Raw genomic sequence first — 19111 nt, forward strand, 5'->3', positions numbered from 1 at the left:
AATTCTTAAAGGCATAGTTCACTATGAAAAGTGAAAATTCTATCATCATATATAAATAAATAATCACCCTCAGCATTCCAAACTTGTATGCATTTTGTTCCTTTTGCCAAACACAATAAGAGAATATATGAAGACTTTTCCATGCTCTTTTCCATGCAGTTACAATGAACAGCAACTGAAGCTGTCAAGCTTCAAAAAAGATACAAACGAACCAAAAAAAAAAAGTATCATAAAAGTGGAACATGTGACTTTTATGCTTTATTCAAAGTCTTCTGAAATTATACTATATTACCACTGAAACACGTAACATACACCCTAGCTCTCCTTGCCTAGTTAATGAGAATTCATGAAAGATGTAGCAAGGTCTGATTTATTAACGAATCACTAAGTCTTATATTTTTTCAGTAAACTGATTAATCCATTTCACAGAAATTGTCTGAATGATTTCTTCACTAGTAAGACTGATATGGTCCTGCTTCTCAAGTTAATGATCAGGGCCCAATGGTTAACAACTCACTGGTAGGGAAGATTACCAGTGATGAACAATGCAAAATTTGGCTTGGAATATAGTAAGATAGAATATACCGGTTTCCTCCTTTCCTTTTTTCTTCTCAGAATTGCATGATATAAATCACAACTGCTAGTTACAAAGTCAGAATTGCAAGATATAAACATGCAATTCTGAGAAATAAGGTCAGAAATGCCATATATAAACTCTTTGCGACTTTATATCTTGCAATTTTGACTTTATAACACAAAATTGCAAGTTATGAAGTCAGAACTGTGAGATATAAAATCGCAATTGTAAGACAGTAGTCGTTTTTTTCCCCTCAGAATTTGGACTTTATAACTTGCAATTGTGAGTTTATATCTCAAAATTCTGAGAAAATAAGTCAGAATTGTGAGGGAAAAAAAGTCAGAATTGTGAGATATAAACTTGCAATTGTGAGAAAATAGAAACTAGAATAATTGCACATAACTAGAAATGGCAAATAACAACAAATTGCAAGCTTATATTTCACAAATCTGAGAAAAAAGTCAGAATTGTGAGAAAACGTTTTTTTCCCTTTTTTTCAGTGATGGAAACGGGCTTCCGTAGCTTTTGCACTATTATGCCCTTTTCAACCCTAAAAGTTGAATAATGACAGAATTGACAGAAAAAAAATACAGAAAAATAAGTTCTTAGATTAACTATTTCTTTAAGCAATAATCATTCTCACCACTTAGAAGCATAAGACGGTAAGGCTCGTCAGGCTTTCTCTTGTAAGACAGGACCTCCTGATATATTGGTAAATGGATACTGGCATGTCCTTCACCCATCTTCTGTCTCACCTGTTGACTTGTGTTGTCGTTCCGGCTTAAACGGAAACTTTTCTTAAACCAGCTGTGGGAAAGGAGAAAACTAAATCAATTAACTTAACATTGCATGTAATTAGTTTTAGAAGAATACTTGAACTCTTTTTTTTAAATCATTTTTTATTTATTTAAATTTACATAGGTATGTCATAATATGTCAGGTTTGATTTGATTCTTTTTTCCCTTATATTGAGTAATGCATTTTGAAATTACAGCATAATTTGCTCAGAGTTCCTACCAAGTACAGATGCCAAAAATATTTGGGCAGTTGCACTTACATCTGTTTCTTATTAGACAAGCGTGTTTGTTTGGATCATTAGTGTATATTTTAGATAGCTGTCAATGTTTAGTTTTGCTTTGGAATTGGTTCTTGGAACATGAAATTAGACATGAGGACCAAAGAAGGGTCAACAAAACTGAAAAATCAGTAGACTTGAATCCAAGAGGTAGTCAAAACTATAGTCCTGGCAAGACCTACTGTTTGGTAAATCTCTGAGAAATGCAAGCATTGGTGAGCTTAACAGTGACCAAACAGAATCAGCATTGTGGCTGTCAGAGGAAAACTTTAACCATGAAGAAATCCCCTCAAGCAACTGTCTAACAGGAGTATTCACCAGGGTGAAGGAGATTTCTTAAAGAATATGTGAGTAATGGAAGATTAAGTAGCACATTACTAGGACAGGGGTTCCCAACCCTGTACATGGAAGCCCTTAACTGTACACATTATGGATGTCTTGCTTATCTGACACACCCATTTGAAGTTTTGGAGTTTCTACAAACAAAATCACGAGTTAAATCAGGTGTGTTTGATTAGGGAGCCATCCAAAACGTGTAAGGTTGGGAAACACTGGTCTGGGATATCAAGCAGAACTGATTATTGCAGACCATGATTAAGTGCAGTACAGGATGGACACAATGACTCGTACAAACCTAAAGTGGAGAGTCTAACTTACAAGAACATGTGCTTTACTGGAGCAATAAAGTAGAGGTGGAGTATTCCTCATTTTTGTTCTCAATGCTTTGTCATGCTGATGCTTTGTGAACTGCTGATGGTTTCTTTGGGCCAACAGGGTGATTGGAGCATTGAAGTTCCTTAAGAACAACAAATAAAGGTTTGAAAACTCTTGGAAGAGCTGAATCTATTTCCATGCAATCAATATATAAGAAAAAAAAACATTGTGGAAAAGTGAAGCACATTGTTTCAAACTTTGACAAAGTTGCCTTTGTTTAATAGCGCTGTGCACACTGTGCTTAAAAAGATAAGCATGTCGTCAAGGTACTCTGTAAAGCATGTCACAAAATACGTAATTGATGAAATTCTGGAAGTCTGTATTGACCTGAAGGACTGGGAGACTGACCAAATCAAGCCGCATTACCTGCCCTGTAGGCATAATGAAAATGCTCTTCTTCTCTTTTCCCTCTGGGTGAGGACCAGGGTGTAGACCCTGCATAGATCCAACTTTTTGAAGATGGTGGAACTTCTGGGCAACTCAAAAGTAGCCATCAATTTAAGACAATATTAATTGTTTGACATTTTTTTAACCAACTGTAGTTAACGTGTATATTCTTCATCCCAAAAAGAAAAACTTACATGTACCGGAGATGTGGAGGGTTGGATAGAACCAAAACCAGTGTCAAGGTCCCCTCCTCTGGATGTGCCTCTCTTTGTCAGAACAGGGGCCCTCTGGGTCAGAAGTCGCCCATCCCTGATCTATTGCATGGCCAAAAGGTCACTGAGGGGAAGGATTAATGCTATGGTCAATACTTATTTTTCCTCTATAGTTACCTGTACAAAATACAGAAAACAGGGCTTTTATGCTTATTCTGCCATGTCAAAGTGATGAGATATAATCCTAAATTTTAATGATCATAACTTATTTAATATCAGGGGAAACATGTTTCTTCTCTATCAGTATAATAGTACCTACTCTCACATATTTGACTACATACCTGTCTCCCATAATTCCATCCTGTAATAATATCAAAGTACATGCAGATGTCAAGATCAAGAATACTCAATTGGTACATGCTCGCACATAAAGGATGTTTACATCTTGTCCTGTATTTAAAAACGGAATGTCTGGATGTGTCCAGTGACTGCTGAGAAAGATCAGATGATAACAGGGGAAGTCCCTGTGGCAGCATGGGGAAACAGCTGACAGGAGGGATTAGACCCCAATGGGATAGTCATGGGCTAGCAGCTATCCATGGCTGTGGTATCCTAAGCTGTTTAGCATATTGGAAACACCTGCCATAGCTACAGAAAGACAACGGAAGGAAATACCCTCAGAGTCTGTGAGAGGGAGGGTGGAAAAAGACTTCTTTGCAAAATAAATCAAATCAGTCGGATGAAGCACAGCAACTGAACCACAGCTTGCAGTGCAGCAGTACCTCTGTCATAGAGGAAGTACCCTCAAGCACAGAGATGGCATCAGTAGGGGATCCTGCCTAACCTCCTAGACCTGCAGTCGAGAAGAAGCTTGCCAGGCACAGATTGCACGTGAAATCCCATAGGAAAAATGTATTGCTCAGTGGTTGATTTTACTAAGCTCAGGAGACTTCGATGAGATTCTCATATATCTCTCCTTTTAGTATCAACAGCATTTCAGATGTTTCTCCTAAAATTCCTTAGGATAAATGGAAGTAGACACAAATGAGACATGAAAAATATTTGAGAATAAACAGAGAATGTGTTGGAAGAAACATAAAATATCTCTTTATTGTCTTGCTGCAATCTCTATCAAGACAACATTATAGGAATATTTTATTGCTCAGTGGTTGCTCTTTCTCATGTATTTCTCATTTTAGTCTCAACAGTGTCTCAGATGTTTCTCCTAAAAAATAGACACAACTGAGACATGATACATTTCTGAAAGAAAGGAATCCAAAATGACAATGGGAGAGAAACGTGTGAGAAACATGGGATATCTCTTTATTGTCTTGCTGTAATCTCTTGTTAAAATGTTGTTAAATTACTTCCTGCATAGTTACTTGTTAACAACGGACCATTATTCTAAAGTGTTATCTAAATATCTTCTAAGAGTCGGAGCAGATTTCCTTGTATAGGCATTGCTTCTAGATGTAGTGCGGCTGTGCTTCGAGCAACGCGAGTTCGAGTCCCAGCCTGGGGACCTTTCGTGAGCCGGTAAATAAATATCTAAATCAAAACAGTAAGGGTTCCTACGCAGTTTAGAAATATGGAAATTGATTTAAGTAATTTCCAGGAAATGCATGGAAAAAGGCAACTGCAACACTGCTATTTTATTTGCAAAACCAGCAAAAGATAAGGAAGCAAACATGTAGGCCTAGTAGAAAATGTATCTGTATTTAAGTTGATTATTAGCCTACTCTTGACAGAGAGCTGGTTTGGTTTTTGAGAGACAGAGACGTGCAGAGACAGCAACGCGGCTGTTTGATTGGCGATTGCGCTGTGCTTGCCTTATTCATTCATGTATCATATCGTAGCAGCCTATAAGGTTTAAATCATTCATTGCCTTTTATATATACACAAATAGTAGAACGTGTATGATGTATTATTTTAGGTAATATTAGGCCTACTCTTGCCAAGCTCTGATTTCTGAGAGATGCACGGAGTGGCAACAGCAACGCGGTGTTTGATTTGTGCTCTTTTCATTCATAAAGTTTACATTAATTCACTTCACACACTCATTATTGCGTGAATTTAGAGGTTTGCATAAAATATCGAGCTGATCCCCTATGGCTCACCTGTGAATCCAGCAAACACCAGACTGTGCTGCAGCCTCAGCCGAATATTCGGGCAGAATTATTCATTATCCGTTTTAAAGGCATTATCTGTGCCTTTCTTAATACACTCCGACCCAAGACGGCAAAAACGTCAAAAACCGTCTCGCCATGCTGAGAAATGAAAACTGGAGACCATTCAACAATTGTCCAACTATCCATAAGGTAGCTACCAATGATAACAGTATCAAAAACACATTACAGGGCACTGATAGCTGTTGATGTTCATCTATACCTCTGGAAATTATGTAGTGGAGGGCCTGAACATAGGAACATAATGCTCTTGGTGAACATATGTAAAGCATATCTCAGACTGTCTGCTGCTCCCCTGTGTAGCATCTGGACCAATCAAACACACAATATATATTTTGTTTTTATATTTAACAAATACTCTGTAACCCCCCTTCAGTTAACAAGCAATACGAGGACACACAAATACTTGTTTGATTGGTCCCACCGATATTAATCTTGCTGAATCCCTTAAATGCTTCCAGACATTTAGTGTCCAACATAGAGAGCAAAATTGGGCCTGAAGGTCAAACAGCTTCTTTATAAATAAATCAAAAAGAAGCTAGGAAGATTTGACAGAGATTATCAAACCAAGGCCTAAAGATGAGTTTTATCTGAGTGGCCCACTGGACTCCCACTATATCTTTTGACAGTAGTTTTTCTTTCTTAGATTCTTGTAACTTTTTTATTATTATTATTATTTCTACAGGTCAGGATATCTAAATAGACTTAAGCAAAGAAAAATGAACACTAAACATACAATAGTAAAAAAATATATTCTACACTGTAAAAATATGAACTTGCTTCATGTGGTAACTAACTAACTAAATAAACTTCTATAAAACTTCTATTAAAAAATAGTTGAGTAAATCAACCTTGAATTATACTTATGTTATACAGGAATACAGATGAAAGTCGTTTCCCTCAGTTTTCTATCACTGAAAGATACAATAAGGAAAATAAAAAAGGTCACCAGTTCTTTATACTCATTACATTCTAATATCTAGCAGACATGAAAAAAAGAACAATTTATGAAACATAAGCTCTTATGAGGTTATACGAAATATGTTTTTATGAACACAACAATGCTGCTAAAGATATACCAAAGAGAATCCTCTGTGACACTATAATTCCATCAGCATTCAGGCTCATCTCTGTTCACAGATGACCTTGGTTACAATTAATGAACATTACTGCTTGTTTCCATCATGTTCAAGGAAAGCTGAGCGGCTGGCAGTAAATAACCTGGATCAGGCCCGATCCTTAATGCAACTGATGACTGGTGACGGTGGTGATGACAGAGACTTTATCTAGAGATTACAAACTTGGAACCTGCAGCATTTTTTCATGTCGGAAAAATGACAGAAACATAGCCACATGATCAGTTTCAGAAAATAACACCGTGCAGGAGTCACCACTCCAGAAGGTTAATTATTGTTTATTCATGGGCTACACCAAAGCAGGGCTTTCACCACATGCATGTGGTTTCGCGGAAGCCATGTTGTGGGCACGGTGAGGCTCTGACTTACTGAAATGATATGGGCATCTCCTAGCTCTGACATCAGCAAAATTACACTCAGTTGGTAGAACAGCCTCTGTCTTATTATAAGTTACAGAGATGTTTGAGTTTTTGGAAGCAGTTTTGTTAGGATTGACTTGGGATCATGGTAATCCTGGTGGTCATGTTGTTTTCCAGAGTCTGTAACATGGAAGATCATTGTAGACAGAGAGCAATTGAAGGGCACCATCAGATTAAAATGTTTTGAGCCTTTTGGGACCATGTGAATTAGCTTTGAAGTCATAGTATGTTACTGCAGGAGTATTCAAGTGGTGTCTGGGCATTCCTGGGGGCTGAGATAGATAGATTTCTGGAAACTAAGTCACACCTGACTGTAAGTCACACTGGGTCAATTGGGTCAGTTATGGCTTATGTTGGGTCATTTATATTCTGGAAAATATGACAACCATTAAAACGAGTTTGTCATATATGTTTCTCAGTACAAATGAGTCTTTGTACACGACAATAGATGCATTTATATTTTAGGTAGGGAGTCTTTTGCAAAGTAATCATATTCAGGGGCCTGTTACATTTGACAATTATAAGCTTAAAAGCTGACAAAATTCAGTTTTTAGCAGATGTACTGTATACATTTAAAATGTATTTACTTTCTCTTTAAACTGGACCAAAATATTGATAACTCATCTTGTAAAATATTAATTCATGTATGTTTATTATATCTATCTATCTATCTATCTATCTATCTATCTATCTATCTATCTATCTATCTATCTATCTATCTATCTATCTATCTTAATTTTTCATAAAAATGCCATAACTCCATTTTTCAGTAAAATGACTGTTGACATTTGTTGGACTACTCTAATCGTTTAGTCTGCTTAAACCATGCCCTTCCATAATCGACTGCAAACGCGCTACAAATCCCTGCCCTTCATTTGTTTTGCATTTTAGTTATAATCCGTTACACTCAAATGTATATCACAGTACAGAAGAGACAGATCTCCAATTAAAATTTTAATTATGGGTGTACTATCCCTTATATAAAGAATGAGAGGTACTCCAAAACACACTGGATACCCTCTATACCTCCAGACTGCTGCACTTGTGTTCCTGGAGCAATGCATGGAGCCACCCTAATGAGCCATTAACTCATCGATAGCGATTTAATGTGCGAGCAGTGAGTCAACACAGACACCATATATCCCATGCAGCAGAATCTGGACAGACAATCCGCTAATATGACCGGGAGTGCTTTGTTATGCCTCTTCAGAAACCACAAGACACTCAACCTCATGAAGTACACAGTTCACATTATCTGCCACAAACGGTACATAACAATTATGACATATCATATGCGGTTGGTTACACCAGACTGCATGCTAAAACCATTATCTGTTTGACGAAGGCTTTCATTGCCATTTTACAGAAGTCTACTAACATACCTGACACCGAAAACATTCAAAAGATCTGGAGAAGTAAGCAAGCTTTCTTGAGTTTCAAGCATGCATTAACGAATTGGCTCTTTGTAGCATGTGGGACTGCATACCGATTAAATAATCTGGTTTGTAAATAGAGCCTGTTTTTAATGTGTCTCTGTTTTTCCATGTCTGGATCTTATTGGGATTCGCTGATAACTTTTCCAGGTTTCCCCAGTTTAATATCCCACCACACCTCTCCCTCATGACCCTTTTCATATCCCACAACACTCTGGGCCTTGTATCTCCACATGGTTACTCTGAACAGCACCTCTAAATTTTAGCAAGGGGTTTGCTGAATAGATTTATAGAAGAATTTTGACAATTGCTCAAAAAGCATCCAGTGCTACCAGAGCTCTCCATCTGTGGCAAAAGCATCCAATTTTCCATCACATATTTGCTGCGTCGCTGCTGTGATAAATCTGAAATTTTGGATCTGGCAAAATAAGCACAGTATGGCTTGGTCCCATTGTAATGTCTTAAGCATGTTTTCTTTAGGGACCGCAACAGCCCTGACGCTAGTTTGGCCATTGTGTGTCCTGGAGATTAGCTGTGGACATACTGGTTTTTGAAGTGGGGTCAAGGTAGCCAGAGAGCTGAAAATGAGGCATGTGTCTGCTAGACACATCCAGTAGCCTAGCTGCTAAATGAGTGCAGTGCATGTTTAGCTCTCAGATGGCCTTTAACATTAATGGACCAGCACAAAACACCCAGTCTGGAGCCATAAAAGCCTCTCCAATTAACATGAATGCTCAAACCAGATCAGGCTCAATCTAAAACTAATGATCCTCACCTTGAATAAACATCATCCTCATAATGGTGTGGGAACATAATGCAAAAGTACAAATGAGACAGGATGAGATGATATCTCTAACAACTATCTTGTTCATCAGCACTGTGACTTACAGGCCAAGTCACATATACTGCAAAAAAAAAGGTGTGATTGGTTGCATTTGAATTAACAGTGAGGTCAAACAGAAATGCATATACATTTGATATGTTTCCTGGGAATTTGACCTATGCCAGTGGACTGCAAAAAAAAGTAATTTGAGATAAAAAAAAATGTCTTGCAAAATATGTTTAATGCAATGATTTTCAGTCCTCTTCAGGATAAATTTTAATCAGCATATTTTAGGTATCTACAGAGTGCTATCAACAGAGACTTACAGTTCTCTGTAAACTTAAGCACTTGTCTGTTCAGCCTCGTCTCCTTCTTCTCCTGTATTGAAGTATTATTGAGCCAGTTCTTATGTATGGTGCCATTTGTTTCTTTCATATGCTTACAGTTGTTAATAAGAACAAACTTTTAAAGAAAACTAATTTGGCTAGTAAGATTATTGGTATTCCTAATCCTAATTTTTCAGATTGTGTCACTTTAGCTACGATTTGGAAAGCACATATAATCCTAAATGATCCAGATCACCCACTCCATCGGTATTTTATTCCCCTTCAATCTGGCCGTAGGTATAGATCACCTATGTGCAGGAAGACTAAGTATAGGAAGATTTTTTTTCCTACAGCTATACGTGTTTTAAACACATGGGAAATCAACCATCATCTTACGCTTATGCATTTCTTTTTTTGTAGTTTTTTTTGTGATATGATGTGAATTGACGTTACTGTTTTTGATTGTATTGTGATAAGCTGTCTTGGTGTTATATACACACCCTCTGTGAAAATGAATTTCCTCTCTGAGGACAAATAAATTACCTCTCTCTCTTCAGAATAATACAACAAACATTAATATTGTAACATTGTAATTTGTGTGTTTGTATAGACAATAGTTTGCTTGCAGAATTAAATGGCTACTTTTTAATATTGAAAATGTTGAAGCCAAAGCAAAATATACCAGATAAGAAATACATTTTATGCGTTTCTGTCAGCTATAACAGAACAGCTATATGTATGCCAAAGGTTACACTTGCCAGATGGTAAATGGCGAGATGGTGCAATCTTGATATCTTCTTATGAACCTTCTGATGTCCCTTGCCATGTTATGCCACCAGAAACGATCTTGAAGCAGTAAGAGTGTTTGATTGACCCTGATGTGACCAGTGCCCACAGAATAATGTTATGATCGAATGAGACTGAGACGTTGAGATCTGGGAACATATTGAAGACCTTGAGGGCAACCTCCCATAGGTTTTTTTGGAGGCACTGGACTCGGTATCGTCCTCTTTCCAGGATAGAACTAGTAATCACACTGATGGTTGCTCGGTCACACGGATGATGGGTTTTGGATCTTCAGAGGAGTCATTGCTTCAGATGAGACACAGCATCTGCTCTGGATGACAGGAGATTTGGAAATCGAATCGAGTAAATAAAAGAGCCCAGTGGGCTTGGTGAGGATTGAGCCGTTTCGCTTCTCTGAGATGCTGTAAGTTCTTGTGATCCGTCCAACACTGTGAAGGGATGACGTGCACCCTCCAGCCAGTGCTTGATGGCTAGTAACTCCTATGACAAGATTCCTGTCATAATTCCTCTCCGCTGGGCTTAATTTCTTGGAGAAGAAACTGCATGGATGGAGTTTAGGCAGCATTCCCTGCTGCTGCAAAAGCACGACTCTGACACCAGTAGTGGAAGCATCCACTTCAACAGTGAAGGGCTTATTTGGATCAGGGTGGACTAGGAGCGGTGCTGTGCAGAAGGCCTGTTTCAGATTCTCAAAGGCCTATGTGGCCACTGGTGACCAGGACAGAGGCTCGGGCTTACCACAGAGGAGAGTTATAAGGGGACTGGTTATGGAGCTGAAATTGAAGATGAAAAAGGCAATAGAAATGAGCAAATCCCAGGAAACGTTGGAGCTCTTTCACAGTAGTGGGAGTTGGCCAATTGCAGATGGCGTCCACCTTCCTCTCGTCCATAGAAATGGCATGTTGACTGATATTGTGTCCGAGGAATTGGATCACCGACTGGTAGAACTGATATTTCTAGGCATTGAAGTATAGATGCAACTGTCTCAACTTTGAAGGACTTCTGCATTGTGGTGGTGATGTTCAGACATGCTCCGGGAGTACACTAGGATATCGTTGATGTAGACTATGACAAAGTGGTGGAGGTACTCCCAGAGCACCTCGTGCACAAAGTTCTGGAAGACGGAAGGAGCATTGACAAGGCCATATGGCATAATGCAGTACTCAAAGTGGCCAGTAGGCAGCAGTCTTCCATTCATCCCCTTTTCAAATTCTGATCAGATTATATGCACTGTGGAGATCCAGCTTTGTGAAGACTCTGGCACCTTTGAGTTGTTCAGGAGCAGCAGGGACAAGAAGAAGATTATATTGGAATTTGACTGAGATTTTATTGAGAGCACGATAATTGATTCAGGGCCGCAAGCCTTCGTCCTTTTTGGCCACAAAAAAGAAGCTGGAAGCAGCAGGGGAGATGTAAGCTCAGATGCATCCTTGCTGGAGGACTTTTGAATGTGCTCCTCCATGGCCTTCTGCTCTGGAATGGACAGTGTATAGATCTTTGCACAAGGCACTGGTGCACCGGAATGAGATCGATGGGACAGTCCCATGGCCGGTGCGGGGGCAGTTGAGTAGCTTTCTTTGGACAAAACACATCGCTGAAGTGGACATAGCACTCAGGGATGTCATCCAATTGTTGCTATACCAGGCTCTCAATAGATGTGGAGAATACAGAAACTGAATATTTAGGAGCTTGGAGAGGGAGCTTCGGGAAACAGGCAGGGAAACAGCTATCTGTTTCTATCTGCTCTGCCAGGACAGCACTGTATGATGTTTAATTAACCACAGTCACCCTAGGATGATGCCAGCAGTGGAATTCTCCAGAACTAGCAGATGGAAATCCTCTTGATGTAATTTGCCAATGCACAGTTGAATGTGATCCAATGTATAATGGACGAGACTCCAGTTGAGGAGTTTGCCAGTTATTGACTTGGGTTGGCAATTCTTCTCATTGAGGGTTTTCTGGAGGCTGAGCTAATGGCAGAGTTCTCCGGAGAATAAGTTCCCGGCTGACCCAGAGTAGATAAAGGCGGTGACTGAAATAGATACATTGTAGGAAGTAATGAGCACTTTGGTGTACAAAACTCACCAGAGGACGAGGGGAATGGATGGGGCATGTTGTAATGGCATGTCCTGAGTCACCGCAGTACAAACAGAGACCCTGAGTAAGCCGTTGTCGTCGCTCAGCCATTGGGAGTCGAGTGGATTCAACTTGCATCAGCTCTGATTCTGGAGAGCTGGCAGGTTCAGGTTGGTGAGGAGAGTGGAGCTGACCCTGGGAGTTGTCCTGACACCCCTGCATACAATGGGAAACTATGATGGCTAGTTGGATGAATCTCTCGAGGCTGATGGTATCATCATATGCAGCGAGATGCAGCCAAAGTCGCAGTGACAACCCTTGACTAAACGTTGTGAGGAGAGAACGCTTGTTCCATCCACTCATATTCTGCATATCCAGCATATTCTGAGACGGACATCTTCCCTTGGCACAGATGGTACAATTGGACACTGATGAAAGAGTCACTGAGGGGTCTGCCAAAAACTTTGCAGAAATGGGCTACAAAGCTGTCTAAAGAATGTTTTACCAGTCCTGATTGTTGCCAGATAATCTTGGCCCACTGCAGTGCCTTTTCTGTTAGAAAGGAGATGATAAAGCATATTTTTGCTCTCTCCATCGGGAAGAGGTGTGGCTGCATCTCGAGGGCCAGCGAGCATTGGAGCAAAAATCCGTTGCACTCCACCCCTGAATCAGAGTAGGGCAAAAGGTTAGCCATGGGATTAGCAACATAAGCCATAGAAATAGTGGGGATCAGTGCAGTGACTGGTGTGGTGGTGACTGAAGTGGTGAGAGTGTGGCAAAGCACATTTATAAGATCCTTGAAGGCATCTGTGTCCGATGGGCTAATGTTGTCGCACGAACAGTGCTGGTCTGGTTTTCTGTCAGGGAACATAGACTCAGTTCGGTGAAACAACAGTGAAGGATTTATTGAGATCAGTGCAATAGGTCAGTAATGGCAATGACAACTGAGCAAAGAAGAGGAGTAATGTACGTGTGGAGGTGAGTAGCACACACACAAACAATAGTTCTTGAGTCGCTTTATGGAAATCAATAGTATCTTATTTTACAGGTAAACATCAAACACAATGGGGGCTGGAGACTGGAGATGGAGACCAGAGCTTCAGAGACGTGGAGAAATGTATACTGTACAAGGTAATAATTAGTGCTGCATTGTTATGCACAAAATTCAATAATGAATTCAAAAGTAGTGTATTGAGGACTTTTTAATTTAAAAGTACTGCTATATGAACAAAAGTGCAATAGCATTTGGTTTGCAAACACTTTAAACAAATAAGGTGCTTTTTTTACAGAAGTATTCCTTTTACATAGTAGCAGTTAAAATATTTCTTGTAAATCTCAACATTAATGTAATCAAATTAAATATAAAACAAGCTATTTGCCACTGCCAGGGCATTAACGTTTTTATAGAAAATATTTTATAGTTTGTTATAGAAAAACAAGTTATGCTCAAAGTCCAGAGCCTCGATCATAACATTATAACAGGCACCTTCCGAGTAGAGACCTGCACTATTGCAGGACCTAACGTAGCAGAGTGTGGCGCGGGACAACACTTGATGGGCTAGTGCGGGCAGATAGAGACTCGTGTGTGCGGGATGCGGGACAATAAGGGTGTATCACACTAGGCAATCTTACCCGTGCCCGAGAGCGTCTGACCCACAAAGCCCGGTTCGTTTGACTAGTGTGATTGCTCCGTGCCGCGGTTCGTTTAGCCAGCCCTGGCTCGGTTGGAAGAGGTGGGCCAGAGCACGGTTCACTTAGGCTCGGGCGCGATACGCATGTAGTGTGAGCGGAGCGCGGAACTTCTGATATGTGCAGAATGATTGCGTGAACATTTCTGAGTGGCAAAAGTGATGGATCTGTAAAGCAATATATTGTGAGAGGGCCGTGTGTGTTACCACGTCCCAAACGACTCAAATAATAAACCACAAAATTAACAAAATGATGCACTCCACTGTGCTGAGCGAGAGCGCTTCTCTGCTGCCTTCACGTGCTATCGGAAACTTCCTATTTCCCACTTATGAAGTCGTGAGCGCTTCATGCAGAGCGCTGCTGCAGTCTTTGGCCCACCCCAAATCCTCTTACTGGTTGAGACGCATGATGACACCCATCCCAAGTCAGTACTGATCAACATCCCACCCCTCCTGTGACCCATGGTTTGTCTGTATTTGTATTCAGAGCCAATGAGCAACGGACTTTCATAATAATAAAAAACTGCATTAATACGTGATAAAATAATTGTCGGCGTTAATAAATTAATGCATTAACAAGATAATAACGCGTTAACTTGCCCAGCCCTAGTAATAATACAGGTAAGTAGTTTGTGGGAGTAACAGGAGTAGTCCTAGTCGTAGATATATAAATAGTGCTAGTGATGAGTGCAATGATTGATGACAGGTTGAGGTGATTACAACTTAGGGGAATGTGCTCATTGTGAGGGAATGCCAGTGGAGCCTGGTGAATCTGTGACAATCTATCTGTCCTTTTATTTTTGGACCATCACATTTGGAGGTTACATTATATTATCACTATTATATGTGTGTGTGTGTTTATTAAAGTTTAACTTTTGATACATCATATTGTGTCAGCATTCATGTTCTACAGTATGTAGCTGTAGGAATCATTGGCTACGTGCTTACAGTGTAAGTACAGTATAAATGAAAAAAAGGCGGTTACAATTCAGACAAATAAATCACCTATATGTATGCCACTTATTGCTCCATAGTCCACATCCTCTGGTCACCGAGTGAAGGCAGGTTAGAGAAAAAAGAGAAAAAAGTGCACTCTATTCAAATAATGATAATTGTGAGATGGAGTCTGGACAACCCTTAATCAAGAAGTGGTGACAGAAAGGGATCATTTGCAATGTTACTCTTTTTTATACATGATGTATACAAAGACAAAAATACTGGCAAATTAGAGTTGGGTTACTGTTATGTGACTGTGCAGAAAATGATTAAAAAGATTACCTTCCATGAAGTCTTTTCAGTGTGAGTGAAAGGGAAAGAGAAAGAAGGAGAAAGAGAAATTATCAGAAATTGCATTCACAACTAGAAAAAAAAATGTTTTTGACATTTTGTAGAGGTTTCTAATACTGAGGAAATACATTCTCTGTGACTGTTCTTGAATGGCCCAGCCAGAGCCCTGACTTAAACCCAATTGAGCATCTCTGGAGAGACCTAAAAATGGCTGTCCACCAATGTTTACCATCCAACCTGACAGAACTGGGGAGGATCTGCAAGGAGGAATGGCAGAGGATCTCCAAATCCAGGTGTGAAAAACTTGTTGCCTCTTTCCCAAAAAGACTCATGGCTGTATTAGATCCAAAGGGTGCTTCTACTAAATACTGAGCAAAGGGTCTGAATACTTAGGACCATGTGATATTTCAGTTTTTCTTTTTTAATAAATCTGCAAAAATGTCAACAATTCTGTGTTTTTCTGTCAATATGGGGTGCTGTGTGTACATTAATGAGGGAAAAAAAATAACTTAAATGATTTTAGCAAATGGCTGCAATATAACAAAGAGTGAAAAATTTAAGGGGGTCTGAATACTTTCCGTACCCACTGTATATTAAAGTTCATAAGTACCACTGCTTTGTTTACAGCAGAAACCAAGGAAACGCTTTAAGCGCCACCTGCTGGCAGAGAGTGAGTCTGCGTCTCATTCAGCTCATCTGCTGTTTCTGTATCATGCAGATATGTTTTATGCATAGTTTCACAAAACTGAAGTCAGACCATTCTGTTTTTGCTTCAAATCTAGAAATTATACAATTTAATTTAGATTAAAAACGGCTCATGTTACATGTATGCAGCATCTTTGTTTGGATCATGATTAAAATCCAGTGGTTGCCTCTAATTTTAAATGGAAAGAGCACAGACAAAGCCTTAGTTTGTTTATATGAAGAGATTTATTTTATTTGTGTTACTTATTTATTTGATTTGGGGCTTGTTTTAAAATTTCAGTTTAGTTTTGTTATTTACATTTACATTATATTTAAATTTTGTTATTTAGCAAACGCTTTTATCCAAAGCGACTAACAAATGAGGACAATAGAAGCAATCAAAACCAACAAAAGAGCAATAATTTAAGTGCTATATTAGTATATTATTATAGTGTTATATTTCAATTTATTTCAAAATAATGTACACAAAAACGTACAGTATTTTGTTCAAGCAATAATAAAAGGACACATTTAATTTCTAATTTGTCTTAAATATCATTTTGTTAAAAAAAATCGTAAATCGAATTGAATCGTGAAATCAAAATCGTGAATCGAATCGAATCGTGAGTCGAAAAAATCGTTACATCCCTAATAAATATATATATATATATATATATATATATATATATTAGTGCTGGGCAATGATTACATTTATTTATTTATTTTATAGCGAATAATCGCATGATTGTCTGCGATTAATCACATTATGCACAAAATTTTATAATGCATTCAAAAGTAGTGTATTGTACACTTTTTAATTTAAAAGTACTGCTATATGAACAAAAGTGCAATAGCATTTGGTTTGCAAACACTTTAAACAAATAAGGTGCTTTTTTTACAGCAGTATTCCTTTTACATAGTAGCAGTTAAAATATTTCTTGTAAATCTCAACATTAATGTAATCAAATTAAATATAAAACAAGCTATTTGCCACTGCCAGGGCATTAACGTTTTTATAGAAAATATTTTATAGTTTGTTATAGAAAAACAAGTTATGCTCAAAGTCCAGAGCCTCGATCATAACATTATAACAGGCACCTTCCGAGTAGAGACCTGCACTATTGCAGGACCTAACGTAGCAGAGTGTGGCGCGGGACAACACTTGATGGGCTAGTGCGGGCAGATAGAGACTCGTGTGTGCGGGATGCGGGACAATAAGGGTGTATCACACTAGGCAATCTTACCCGTGCCCGAGAGCGTCTGACCCACAAAGCCCGGTTCGTTTGACTAGTGTGATTGCTCCGTGCCGCGGTTCGTTTAGCCAGCCCTGGCTCGGTTGGAAGAGGTGGGCCAGAGCACGGTTCACTTAGGCTCGGGCGCGATACGCATGTAGTGTGAGCGGAGCGCGGAACTTCTGATATGTGCAGAATGATTGCGTGAACATTTCTGAGTGGCAAAAGTGATGGATCTGTAAAGCAATATATTGTGAGAGGGCCGTGTGTGTTACCACGTCCCAAACGACTCAAATAATAAACCACAAAATTAACAAAACGATGCACTCCACTGTGCTGAGCGAGAGCGCTTCTCTGCTGCCTTCACGTGCTATCGGAAACTTCCTATTTCCCACTTATGAAGTCGTGAGCGCTTCATGCAGAGCGCTGCTGCAGTCTTTGGCCCACCCCAAATCCTCTTACTGGTTGAGACGCATGATGACACCCATCCCAAGTCAGTACTGATCAACATCCCACCCCTCCTGTGACCCATGGTTTGTCTGTATTTGTATTCAGAGCCAATGAGCAACGGACTTTCATAATAATAAAAAACTGCATTAATACGTGATAAAATAATTGTCGGCGTTAATAAATTAATGCATTAACAAGATAATAACGCGTTAACTTGCCCAGCCCTAGTAATAATACAGGTAAGTAGTTTGTGGGAGTAACAGGAGTAGTCCTAGTCGTAGATATATAAATAGTGCTAGTGATGAGTGCAATGATTGATGACAGGTTGAGGTGATTACAACTTAGGGGAATGTGCTCATTGTGAGGGAATGCCAGTGGAGCCTGGTGAATCTGTGACAATCTATCTGTCCTTTTATTTTTGGACCATCACATTTGGAGGTTACATTATATTATCACTATTATATGTGTGTGTGTGTTTATTAAAGTTTAACTTTTGATACATCATATTGTGTCAGCATTCATGTTCTACAGTATGTAGCTGTAGGAATCATTGGCTACGTGCTTACAGTGTAAGTACAGTATAAATGAAAAAAGGCGGTTACAATTCAGACAAATAAATCACCTATATGTATGCCACTTATTGCTCCATAGTCCACATCCTCTGGTCACCGAGTGAAGGCAGGTTAGAGAAAAAAGAGAAAAAAGTGCACTCTATTCAAATAATGATAATTGTGAGATGGAGTCTGGACAACCCTTAATCAAGAAGTGGTGACAGAAAGGGATCATTTGCAATGTTACTCTTTTTTATACATGATGTATACAAAGACAAAAATACTGGCAAATTAGAGTTGGGTTACTGTTATGTGACTGTGCAGAAAATGATTAAAAATTTTTTTATAATATCTTATATGATATCCTGTTAACATGCAGATGGCCACCACTTTCTATTCATTGTGACTTACAGCATACATTTAAACAATGTATACTAAAAATATCTACAGGTTGTGTGGTACAAACAAATGCACGACGAAGATGAAGATGAAAAAATAGACTTTTAATAATCCACACGGGAAGTTCAAACACAGGTAGTAACGTCTTGGTTACGTATGTAACGTCTCGGTTACTTGTGTAACCCTCGTTCCCTGAATGAGGGAACGGAGACGTTACGTCAGTCGTGACTGATGAATTGGGATCTCGCCCGAGAGCCCAATCACCTTCGAGTGTTAACTAAACAAGCCAATGACAGTTGGCGTGCGTGTTTCGCCACGCGCACCCCGCCCCGCAGCGCGGGTATAAAAGGAGAGCGCGTGCAAACGCACATCAGTTTTTCGCTGAGGAGCCGAGACTACGTGCCCCGGCCGTACAGCGGTGGTACAGCAACTGTGGCAACGGAACGTAACGTCTCCGAAAACACTGGGAAAGCGAACCCAGTTGGGAACGCTACGGAAGCCACATCCCGCACATAGGAGGTATCATGTGGAATTACACATAATGTGGACTGGCCCAGGGCAGTACTGCATATGGAAGTCCCTGCGGTAGACTCAACCCACCTGAGGTGAGATAACTACGCAGCAGAGATGGCAGTGAACGACTGCCAGG

The 19111-nt window shown here is 39.5% G+C and overlaps 1 pseudogene; it reads right to left on the reverse strand.

Moving 5' to 3' along the window:
• LOC107550424 (MAGUK p55 subfamily member 7-like) overlaps positions 1-19111 on the reverse strand; it is a 72504-nt pseudogene that overhangs the window by 23177 nt on the left and 30216 nt on the right.

Source organism: Sinocyclocheilus grahami, unplaced genomic scaffold, assembly GCF_001515645.1.
Source record: "Sinocyclocheilus grahami isolate Dianchi unplaced genomic scaffold, SAMN03320097.WGS_v1.1 scaffold398.1, whole genome shotgun sequence".
In the NCBI taxonomy this organism is placed as follows: domain Eukaryota; kingdom Metazoa; phylum Chordata; class Actinopteri; order Cypriniformes; family Cyprinidae; genus Sinocyclocheilus; species Sinocyclocheilus grahami.